Source organism: Sciurus vulgaris (assembly GCF_902686455.1).
Source record: "Sciurus vulgaris genome assembly, chromosome: 8".
NCBI lineage: Eukaryota > Metazoa > Chordata > Mammalia > Rodentia > Sciuridae > Sciurus > Sciurus vulgaris.
This window is the reverse complement of record NC_136468.1, coordinates 20,125,245-20,137,719: the sequence shown is the minus strand read 5'-3', so window position 1 is coordinate 20,137,719 and position 12,475 is coordinate 20,125,245. Positions and strand designations below refer to the sequence as shown.

Below are 12,475 nucleotides of genomic sequence, written 5' to 3'. Positions count from 1 at the left end.
GCTAAAAAAGACCAATGCACTTTTTTTTTTTTTTTTTTTGGTCAGTCGTTTTTATAACACATGTAGACATATTTTGGGGGGCTGCGCCTCTTCCAGGCTACAATTTAGCCTGCACAGCAGACCTGGGTCTTGTCTATTTCAGGTTTTCAAATTGTACAACAATTTAAATTCATTTCTGTACTTGGAACGCCTTTGAGAAGAAATACACGATGAAGGCGCCCTCCTCTAAAAAGCCTTCCCCACTCCCAGCCCCCATCCACATATCTGCTAATTTTCATTTTATAGACGGCTTGCTTTTTAAAGCTTCATTTGTGTTCTACAAGACAGCCTCTTTCTCCAAGATTAACATTTCTTATGATTGCTCCTGACAATGGATCCACTTCCAGAGGCCCTGCTAAGGATAACCAAAAAAGGGCATGGAGCAGGCTGGTTTTGGCAGCCTGCTCGGCGTTTCAGAGCTTTTTAGGTCTTGGTTTTTCTGATGAGTGATTTCCTGAGCATGCCTGGGGAATGACAGGCATCTGCACAGGCCCACGGCATCACCTTGGCCGGAGTGTCGTCATTGGCTGCCTATTAGAAAAGCTACAGGACAATGCATACCACTGACTGCCGGCTGTAAACATAGGGGTATGTGTTCACTTAGCGTGGACTTCTGGGAGGGGCCGAGGAAGGGCGGTCTGCAGTTTTATTGAATAGAGCAGTGTGCATTCGGCTGCCTGCCCGCCCGCTTGCTCCCTTGCTGTGCTCCTGCTTAAAGGGATCAGCCCTTCCTTTCCCACGGAGTCCTGGGGAAGAGACTTCAGCCGAAGAGGTAAGGCACGGGGGCCTTTCTCTTTTCTTTTCTCGAGAAGCTGGGGACTTTCTTTGGGTTTCAGTCAACATTCCCGGCCAAGGTAGCCAGACGTACAAGATCGTTCAAGGCAATAGACCATGTAAATTCCCGGAGCCAGACTGGGCTTCACCACCCTGCAGATGTTCCCAGAAGGCACACAGGATGAAATTTCAAGTTTCGTTTCTAGAGTTGGGACAAGAGGAGAGATCACATAGTGACTTGTATCAGGGAGCACTGGTGACTTAGCTTCAGATGTCCTTTTGTTTAGGAGAGGGACGTGAGTTTGTACCTGATGACCACAGACCAGGGTTAGCAGGCGGGTTATGCCCCTCAGCAGCTTCTTCTGCATCTTTTATTATCAGACATTTAAAGGAGTTTTACTTTAAAAGTAAGAACAACAACTTTTTAGGTTGGTGAGAAGCCAAAAAGGGATTTTTTGTTTTGTTTTGTTGTTTAACCACATGCATTTCTATGTTATTCTGCAAACATATTTAAAAACTGAACTTTGGAACTGGAAAAAATATAAGGTCAGAGAGTTCTAGCACTAGTGATGGTTGAGTTAATGTCACTGATCTGATATTTTTACTAGGACAGAGGATGCCTACCATGATCCTATAAAACCTAAAAATGAGAGTATGCATGTGCTAGTGGGTGTGTGTTGAGAAATCATAGTTAACTTCCTACCAAACTATTTCTCAAGAAATCTCATTTTTCTTTTTGAAAGTATGCCTGAATATGCCTGGAGAATTTGGGGGGGGGGGGGGGAAGGTTGGAAATGTGTTCCAGAAAGGAAGGAGACAGGCTTTTATTTCAAGATAGACGTATTTGGGCATCTTAAATAGAAGTACAGGCAGCTAGCTGGTAGTTGTCTGTAATTCCTTTTAGAAAGAGCTGATTGTAAAGGGCAGGGGAATTTTAGTGCTGTGGCCATACAGGGTCCAAAAAAGTGGATAAGAACAAAGTACTTGGTCTTCACAGATTCCGTCTGTTAACAAGGTCATGCAGATGAACTTGTAAACTGAAAGAGCAAAATCCTACTTGTGTGTTTGGCAAAACCAGATGTGTGGCTAGATCTTAATTGAAGACTAGGTGCTATGTGGAAAGAAGGGCAAATCTGATAAAATTTTAATAACACAGATATGAAAGGCTATCACTCCAGATGACAAGATTCCATTTGATTTTATTCCATGCAGTATGGTGGTTTGGGGTTGAGATACTTTATTCTTTTCTCTTTGTATTTAGAAATCAGGGATAATTTCTTGAGAATGTCTCTCTCTGCTTCTAGAAGTGATATATGAGAACAAAATTCCCCATGAATTTCTTTCCCTGGAATAGTTCTGAGTAAGTGTGAGAGGAAGGCTGCAGGCAAAAACTACAGTTTGATTATTGTCCTTCCCTCCAAGAGATCAAGTTCCAAACTATTTTCACAGTGTTTTTAATGTCAATCAAAATATGGAGAGCAATTTTTTTCAACTATTCTCTAAACCATGTAGGGAATGCAGTTTGGAAGGAAATCCATAATCTTGGGATTTGAAGATAAATTCCATTTTGAAACCAACATCTTTGAATCCCCGAAAATTCAGTCTTTCTATGACCACTCTTTCCCATCCTCCTCTTGTGCATCCCACCTCTAACAACCATAAAAACACAATTTTTTTTTTGAAATAACATTGTGCATATTCTACTATAGATTGAAGTGAGGGAATTTTAGTTCCTGTTGAACTCTAAGTACTTGTGTGTGTGTGTCTTACTTTGCTGTTGAGTATTAACTATAATACATCTCCTCAAATAGGGAGGTAAACAGACTCAATAAAACCACACGGTGAAAACTTTCATTCTGTGAAAATCACTTAATAAAGAGAAATACAGTGGCAAAATTCTGGAACAAAATGTCACTAAAAGAGTTGATCTTAGAACACATGAGTAATGTACAATGGATTGGTTCATAGGTAAAGCATATGGTTGTTTCCATTGTTCAAAGTCAATAGAATGTGCAATTTAAATTAAAAAAAAATTTGACATGATTTTTGCATTAGGGAGAGAAGGAAAGCCATATTCAAAGGATTTAAATGAGATACATGAGAGCATTTCCTGACAGTAGGGCCATTAACAATTCTGGTTGACTCCTGCGACTGTCCTAAAGAGCTCCTGCTCTCTGCAGGTGGAATAGGTTGGTCCTGTGATATGCCATTGAAAGTTGCAGAATCTAGCTTGGGTATTTTCTGTTCTGATGAATAAAATGCGCTTCAGTAGGCCTTTTTAAAAAGACATGTAGTTGTCTCCAGTTGTCATTTTCATGGTAGCATGATAACTAGTTAGTCACTCTTTTAACAAGACAGAAAAGTGACTTAGAGATGGGGTCTGAAAGAGGATTTGATAGTTTCCCATCTGCCTGTTGTCTGTCACATGGCTAGGAAATGTGGTGGGGTGAGGCCATGGGGCGGGGCGGGGACAGAGAAAATGCTGATGAAGAGGAATGCAAATAGCATGGTAGACTAAGGAGGAGGTTAGAAAGATACTGCCAAAGAATTTTTAGATTTTCAAAAGGGGTTTTCTGGGTAAAATCTCTCAGATCCTGAAAATAGAACCATTAGCTTCTTAACAGAAAGTCCTTCATCTGTCAAGTTAACCCAGATACCCATTGATTCTGAGTGCTGGGTAATTTAAAGAGAAGCTTTTAGTTCAGGCTTACCTCATGAGCACCAAGATGAGACTCCTCTTCTAGTTTTGAAATAACCCTGACCTTTGAAGGCCAATTCTTTGGCCTTATCTGCAGAATGGATCCAGTAGTGATTAAGATCTCCAAGTGAGATGAGGCCTTTGCTCTTCTTCCCTGTAGGCTACGTACACTGAACTGCCTTCAGTTGAGTCCTCTGAACACTATGCTCATCCTGGCTGGTATCTGCCACCTCTTACCTAGTATCTTTAATTATTTCCTCCTTCCTCATACTTGAGGATCTTTGGGTGCTACTTTCTGACTCCAAGTTCTTTCTAGGTCCCTGATTCCATAATCAGTGAATACTGGTCTATCTCAATGTTGTCTGAAGTTTGTTTTTGATGGTCAGAGACCAGGAGGAAACAAGCAACAGGAAGATAAGCCATCAGAGGTGCCAGGTAATATCTAGGAACCAGGAAATCTGAGGATCCAGATGAGCAGAAGACCAACGACAAGTGCTGACAACAGAAAGGCCTTAGTAAATGAGGCAGCTTCTTTGCCTCCAGCCAAAAGCATGGAATTAATCCCAGCATGTCAAGCCTGGGCCTTGTCGGGAGGATGAGGTAATCAGGAGCACCTGGCGTGGTTCCTGTTGGTATTGAGACCAGACTGCTGCGTGGAGCTCGCCTCTCACCTCTGCTGGCCTCAGTCTTTAGTATCCCTGACGGTAACTGAGCCCTGGTAGCATCTCGAACTTCCTCACCCCCAGCCCCACCCCACCAGCTCCTCTGTTCCCTAACCAAACATGGAGCTTCTCTGGTCCCACACTGGAAATGGACAGGATCCCAGCTCTAGGATGAGGCCCAGGTGACGGCACAAGTGTCAAGCACTTGTTCTAGGTAGAGGAAAGTCACTTGTCTTTTAGGCAGAGGGAGAAAAGTTAAGAGCAGGCAGAGCTGAGATTAGAACATTTTCTGTAGTAAGGGGCCGCTCTGCTTCCGCCCACAAACTTACAGCTGGCTGGCCATGGGGGCAGGCAGGAAGCCAGGAATCCCCAGGCTATGAGGGAGAAGTGAGGAGGTTGTCCATTGGTAGGTTGTTCTTGCCTGGGGTGCTTTGAGACCTTGGAGAATCTGATGAGAACTCTGAACCCTGAGGTCCTTTGTGAACCCACCCTTTGTGATTGACTGGTAAGGGACCCATCCTTGAGTTGCAGGAGAAGAAGGAGACAAGTGAAGTCCAGATCCCATAGGGGACAAAGGGGGTGTGATCAAAATATGTGTGAAGGTGTTCTTGTTTCCCAGATCTGGAAGGAAAAAGAGATGGGTGTAAATACACAGATATATAGGAGGAGCCTGCCTCATACAGCCCCGCTTCCAAAGAAAAGGAGACCATCAGTAGAGAAGAGGCTGTTTCCAGGAATGGCTGCCGTTAAGTGTATGCCCAGAGAGCACCAAGAGATTAATAAAATGATTGCTAAGCAGCTGTGCAGCACTTGTTGAAGGAAAATGATTCTTAAATATTTTAAGTAGATTGGTGTTCTTTATAAGCACTCATTTTAATACACATCTTTTCTTTTTTTAAAAAAAGAGTATGCTTTCAGGGCTGGGGTCGTGGCTCAGTGGTAGAGAGCTTGCCTGGCATGTGGGAGGCCCTGGGTTCAATTCTCAGCACCACATATAAATAAGTAAATAAAATAAAGTTCCATTGACTTCTAAAATTTTTTTTTTCTTTAAAAAAAGAGTATTTGGGGCTGGGGAGATAGCTCAATCGGTAGAGTGCTTGCCTTGCAAGCACAAGGCCCTGGGTTCGATCCCCAGCACCACAAAAAAAAAAAAAAAAAAAAAAAAAAAAAAAAAGTATTTTAACATACATCCAATGATGGAGAACTTGAAGATAAATTTCTTTCTAGTGGTTTCCTGAGGCTCCTGGCATTGCTTTGTGAATATGCAGGTGAGAGCACTTGACTAGAAGGGAATCAGCATACTTGGAGAGGAACATATTAAGTAGGAATATGTAACTGGTTCCTTTTACACCCACGTGCAACATCCCTTCTTCTTTCAAGATATTTTGCTGGAGAACCAGGCAGGCCTCACCTGCAGGTTGAAGACTGGTAGGACCAGGGGAAAGTGCCCACAGGGTGACCAAGGGTGACCAAGTGACCAAGGGTCAGTGGGCATCAAAGTTCCACTGACATGCATATAAAGTAGAAAAATAGGCGATGTGGTGAATTACAGCCAGGTGAGAAAAAAAAAAAAAAAAAAAGCCAAAAACTAAGAAGTCAGGTAGTTTTAGCAACTAAGATCTTACTGAGCAAGGCAGTGTATGGTCAGGTAGGATGAAGTCTGGGGAAACAGATCCACAAGCTGCAGAAACTCAAGTCAAGGGACAGGTTTATAAAATACACGTGGAATAGTAAAGACATGGAATCACACGGAAATCCAGAAATCAAAAGAGGACCAGAGAGCCCAAAGAGTGAAATTAGAATCAAGGTGAGTCAAAGGGTCTCCACAGAGAACTCTGAGTTTTCAACTCAGGGCATTTCCATTCACATAACTCAGCTGCAGCCTGTGTCTGCTTCTTTCCATTCTTCTATCACCTGGAAAATTGCTTCTGTGCTTGCAGGTCAAATTCTGAGAGAGAGGAGATCTGAATAGTTCAACTAATAGCTATTGTCTTCATTTGCCAAATCCCTTAGCAGGAAGGGTTGTCAAAGATACTGGTGTACTTATGGATGAATTACACCAGTTAGCCAGGCAGCCACCCTGCTCCAATCAGTGGTCACCTCTGGGCAAAGAAAAGCCCAGGGTGCCATTTTAGTTAGAACAGGAAGTTGGGAGTGGAGGCAAATCAGCTGACATTTCCAACAGGTCTCAATGGATATAACTTGGATTTTGATGTGAATAAATTTTTCTAGAGGGGAGTTTACCTAATACCACGGTCATACAGTTCTTGGCATGGCCCAATGAACCAGTCTTAAGGGAGGGTAACCTGAAATGTTGCACCACTGATAAATGAAAAGATAAGAATCATCCATTTCAGAAAGAGTCTAGAGAAAAAGCACTTTGAGCATTTTTATTGGCAAGAAACTTCATGAGCCACAGGTATGACATGGCTCCCTCCAAACGAAGGCAATCGTTCAAATATAGTCAATAATAATTTAGCCATTTTAATAAATGAAAGCCAAAACATCTCAGTGCAAATCACAGTACTTCAATCAGCAGAATGCATAAAAGCTAGTATACTCTTAATCGGTGGGAGTTTCGGGTCTAGGCAATATTTGCTCTGTAATTCTTCATCCACTGAACCCCTGTCATGATGTCTGTTCAGCAGAATCCCCTGTGTTCTGGCCAGATCACATTTGGAGCATCACGCTCGCACTCTTCAGAGAGGCAATGACAAATACCCATCCCAGAGTGAGCATCAAAGGCTGAAGGGGGTCAGGAGAGCAAAATAGATGAGGAACAGATAAAAGATCTGGACCTGTTTATCCCCAAAGAAAGGAAACCAAGGGGCCACCTGTATGCCTTCTGATAGTTGGAGTACTTTTATGTGGAGATGGGAGGAAGCATTTGTGTCTCTTAAGAGAGCAGAATTGAATACACAGATCCATGGAAGTTTTAAACTGGGCAGGACTTTAGGATATTGTTTAGTCCAGGGAGTACATATAAGTTTTCATAATTGGTATGTTAAGAAGGTTTCTGAGGCTGTGTTTAAGTTCACAGGGGAGATAAAACTGCTGCCATTGGTAATGGTCCTGGCAAGATTGAGCCACGGCTTCTCAAGGGCCACGTTTTGCACTTGGTCATGTAGTCTGTGGGTTCCTAATATTTGGGAGGCTACAAAGTATTTTACGAGGTAAAGAAATCTGTACATGCAGCTAGTGCCTGTGGCCAACTGGGTCAATAAAACGTGTCACACAATATGTGCCACTATTTCTCTAATTGTGCAGAATGTGTTCTGATGACGAGATGTTAATTTTTGTACAAGAGTAATTGGATTCATAGCAGCTTCTGGTTTTGGGTTTTCCCAATAAATGCACCTATGACATAATGGGAGGATTGGGCCAAGAAATTGGGGATCTTATGAAGAAATTCTTTTTTTTTTTTTAAAGAAAGGAACTGGGAGTTGGGTGTGGTGGCATACGCCTGTAATCCCAGCAGCTCACAGGAGGCTAAGGCAAGACGATTACAAGTTCAAAGCCAGCTTCAGCAAAAGTGAGATGCTACGCAACTCAGTGAGATCCTGTCTCTAAATAAAATATAAAATAGGACTAGGGGTGTGGCTCAGTGGTTGAGTGCCCCTGAGTTTAATACCTGGTAAAGAGAGAGAGAGAGAGAGAGAGAGAGAGAGAGAGAGAGAGAGAGAGAGAGAGAGAGAGAGAGAGAGAGAGAGAGAGAGAGAGAGAGAGAGAGAGAGAGAGAGAGAGAGAGAGAGAGAGAGAGAGAGAGAGAGAGAGAGAGAGAGAGAGAGAGAGAGAGAGAGAGAGAGAGAGAGAGAGAGAGAGAGAGAGAGAGGAAAGAAAGAGAGAAAGTGAGAAAGAAAGAAAGAAAGAAAGAAAGAAAGAAAGAAAGAAAGAAAGAAAGAAAGAAAGAAAGAAAGAAAGAAAGGAAGGAAGGAAGGAAGGAAGGAAGGAAGGAAGGAAAGAAAGAGAGAGAGAGAAAGAAAGAAAGAAAGAGAGAGAGAGAAAGCAAGCAAGCAACTGGGTTAGTGGTAAAGCATTTGCCCAGCATGCTTGAAGCCCTGGGTTCCATCCCCAGCACCACACATACACACAAAAAAGGAATTGGTAGTTCATTTTTCATTTTTCACATGAGAAACTAAAGCCTGGCCACACACACTAAGTATAATTATTGATATATTGGTAGGTTTCTTTGATTAATGTCTGTCTGTCTTTTGGGTCAGTAAGATTCACAAGAGCAGGGAACATCTGCTTATTTCATTAGTATATACCCAGTGCCTGGACACGTGGTAGAAGCCCAATAAATATTTGTTGAATGAAAGAATAAAACAAGTGACTTGACCAAGATCATCCAGTTAACTAGTGGCAAAGGTAGTTCTAAACACACAGCCCCTAAGTCCCAGGCAGTTAACCTTTTTGGTATCACAGATTGCTTTTTCCTGATAGTAAAAAAGAACATTACAATTCACAAATGTGGATTGTACCATGCTGCCCAATTTACCTATACACCAGTGGCTCTTAGGCACCATCTGTAGAACTTTTTGAAAATACACATCCCTGAGACCTGTCCCCTGGAGATTCCAATTCAGTAGGTCTCGCTAGAGTGAGGTCCAGGCATCTGTAGTTTGTAAAAGCTCCCTGGTGACACTGATAAAACATCCTGGCTCAGAAACAATTCTGTACACCTACAGTAACAATAATTTATAGTAGAGGTATGGAGTTACTTATTCCTCAGAAGTCTGTTTGTTCAGATTTAAATGATGTTTTCCCCTAAAAGTTACAGATGTATATCCCAAATCATCAATTTTACCAAAGAGTCTCTTCTGAAGAGTTAGAATACTTTATCTTAAAAATTCCTCCAGCTTCACCTACTCTTTTGGTTTAAGCACAAAGCTGTCAACCCTACGAGGTTCAACGTTTTGATGAGATTTCCAGTGTTTGCTTTTATAAAGCATTGGAAATATGGCAAGAATAAAATTTCTCATGGTATTTCCACTTCTTGTTCCAGCCACCATTACTAAGTGAAATTTAGACTTGGGAGGAGGGGCAAATCTAGGAAAATTTTTCTTTTTAAGTATTTCTGTCCTGAGGATGTTTTGAAAATCAGTTACTTTAGGTATTTCCGTTACTAACACCAGGAATAATAGAAGGCGTTTTTCTCTGTCCTCCACTTTGTGATCAGGCTGTGCAAACCCTGAATGGGAAAAGAGAGAAGCCTCCTTCACCCACACCTTCCATCTCCCCTGAGGCTGGGACCATCAGAGCCTCAGGCTTAGATGCTTCCCTGGGGGCCTTTTTAGAAGTGTGGGGACTCTTAACTGGCAAGTGGCTTTGGGATCACATGGGGAAGGGATCTTTTTCTTTTGCAAAAGGACAGAAAATTCACCTCTAAGGGTCTTCTTTTACTCAACAGTTAGGAGCTACTTCTGTATTTTGCAGAGGAATCTACCATATTCATAGCACTGAATACATATATTATATTCACCAAAAATTGTAGAGCTAAAGGTTTTTCTGTATGAGTGAACTGGTCCAATAAGAATGCCAGGATTTTACAGTATTTGTTTCAATGCTGTTTGGTTTATCAACTGCTTCTGTTGTGCACAGGGAAGCAGAGGTTGTTGGGTAAAGGAAGCTAAAAATAAAGGTAATCAATACTCAAAATGCACCCCTTCCTAATTATTTCACTCCGTTCTATTATAATCTGTTCTCTCAAGGTTAGTTATATCTGCTTAGTCTCTATGATGGAAATACTGTGTCATGCTGTGCAATGGAGCATCTCCTTTCCAATTCTTTGTTCAGTGATGTCGTGTTGGGAGCTTGAAATTGACCCTGATGGAAGGATTTATACCAAAGAAATCAGCATTTGCTACAAATCAGATTCCCCTTCCTTCCACCAAGAGCTTATTTATAAGCATTTCCGAACATATCATTGACCCCAAGGTATGGAATAGCAAAATTAGCCTTTCACACAGGACAGCTGATCAGAACACCTTGTTGTTTAGTTGCTGATATATTCATAATGTATGCATATGTTTTGCTCATTTATTATTTCTTAGAACATTTATTATTTCCTAGATCATATTTCCTAGAGCATGTTATGCTTCTGGAACATAAGCATCATGGCAACAGGGACTTTGGCTTTTTTAGTTCTGTGAACTGAGCCTAAGAAATATCATCCCCACAAATACTATTAATAAAAGAATGAAAAGAATAAATGTCTAATTTTTTTATAAGAAAGCTGAAACCAATGTTTATGCTGGAGCTCATGGGCCCCTCACAAATTTGTACCATTATCCAGTGCTTAGAATAGTGTACCATGTGTACTACTAAGTAGTATATTGATATTTATTAGATAGAAATAAAATAATCTTTATAACAACCAGTTTTCCAGATGAAGAAACTGAGTTACAATTAGGTTGAGTAATACATCTGAGGTTTCACAGCTAGTACAAGGCAGAAGCAGGATTTGCACTGGGATAATCTGTCTCCATGGTCCACAGGCTTAACCTCTGTGCGGTGCCACCTATCACTAATGACTCCAAGAGACAGAGACTTCTTTTTTATGTGTGACTCTGGAGGTGTGTTCTATTTGAGAACAAACTGGAGTCATGAAGATCTGAATTTGAATCTCAAACTTAGCAACCTCTAGACTGTCTGTTCTCTTATAAAATTGGGATAATTATGCCTTCATTTTACAGTTATCATGACTATTAGTTTATTTCTAAACTGCTTTGCACATGATTGACACCAGATTACAAAAGATCAATTATCCACTGTGACTTCTTACAGAGACTGAGTAGGCAGCGGGGGGGGGGGGGGGGGGGGGGGGGGGACAGGGGGGGCTCCCTTTTGTAGGATTTCAGTGTTTCAGATCTGGAATGAGAGAGGGAGAAAGGGAAAAAGGAAGAAGAGGGAAAAGGAGAGAGAGAGAGATATTGAGAGAGAGAGAATACAGAACTTGGGAATATCAGAGGGTAAAGAGCAATGAATTGCTCGTTACCCTGAGCCCTTACAGGTTGAGGATGGTTGAGAAGGTAAACTAGCTCATTCAGCTACCTTGCTGGGGTACTTGCTATACAGTGTCACTTTTCCATCTGAGTACTACACCTCAGAACAGTAAAGTAAATCAAGTAACTTGCCCAAAGTCACACAACTGGCACGTGGCTGAGCGGGATTCACAGCCACTCCCTGACTCCAATCCTTTCCATCCCTCTACAGCCGTCTGCTCTGTGTCTTCCCTCAGGAAAATGATGGAAACCAGTGCAGAAGGTTTCCATAACCCATCATTATAATTTGTCACTGAGCCATACTGCTGTTCAAGGAGACAAGCACATTGTCACTCCCTGCCATATAAGGACACAGAACTAAACACCATTTCTTACACTAGTGACCCGAGAGATTGTTCAAGTTAGAGTCAGACAGGACAAGAATCTAGGCTTAGAGCCGTTGGGGAGGGGGCGACAGAAGTACTTCTTTTTCTCTTTGCTGGTAGCAGATACATTTGAATGAGTAGTTTGTACATTTCTCCCTGACTCAAGGGGAGACATTGTGGAATTAGATACTGAAGGATTAAACTAGTTGGACAAGTACTTCAAGCCATTTTGTTGTCTGGGTATATCAAATTTAGGTATTAAAAAGGCCAAGGCAGGACTGATTTTTTGAGAATTGGATGTCCAACTACAGAATTTAGAGTCCAGTTGCTTTACCAATCACTCCTAAAATATTACTTATTAAAAATACACTTCATTTAAGTGTGACCTTTTTGCCCAAAGCCCAGAACATTCATGTGATCCCTCTTGGCCTTCATAATCAGTCACAGTGAGGACTTCAGAATGTAGGTCCAATAACCGATTTCATGGAAGAATTGAGGCATGAGTAGTAGAAATGACTTACTCAAGATCAGCCAGAAATCTTGCTGTAGGAAGCGCCCACTCTCTGAGATAATTCTTAGAAGAATTACTTAGTTTCCTTAGGGAAAGAAAAAAAAAATTAACAGTCTAGTCAACATCTCCAAACTCCCATCTTTGGCCAGACTGCCCCTGGGATATTAGTTTCCTAGACCAGCTAGAACACAGCACCATGAACAGAATGGTATCTTCTCACAGTTCTGGAGGTTAAACGTCCACCATCTCGAGGCATCAACAGGGCTGCTTCCTTCAAGGCCTGAGGGGAGGGCTCTGTTCCAGCTGTCTCCTGGGCTCATAGATGGCTGCGCTCACGTTCATGTTCAAGAGGCATTCTCTCTAGTAAGAGCCTGTGTCCAAATTTCCTCTTATAAAGTTACGACTCATATTGGATGAGGTCC

General features: G+C 41.8%; 1 protein-coding gene across 4 annotated transcripts in view; it reads left to right on the top strand.

The window, feature by feature from the left end:
* The first annotated feature begins 519 nt into the window (after positions 1-519).
* CALD1 (caldesmon 1) overlaps positions 520-12,475 on the top strand; it is a 175,360-nt gene continuing 163,404 nt past the window's right edge. Inside the window, exon 1 of one of the 4 annotated variants that reach the window (XM_079150160.1) lies at positions 520-811. The gene's annotated coding sequence lies outside the window, so the exon portion shown is untranslated. The remainder of the gene's footprint in view (positions 812-12,475) is intronic. The other 3 variants (XM_079150162.1, XM_079150166.1, XM_079150165.1) reach the window with 3 other exon arrangements.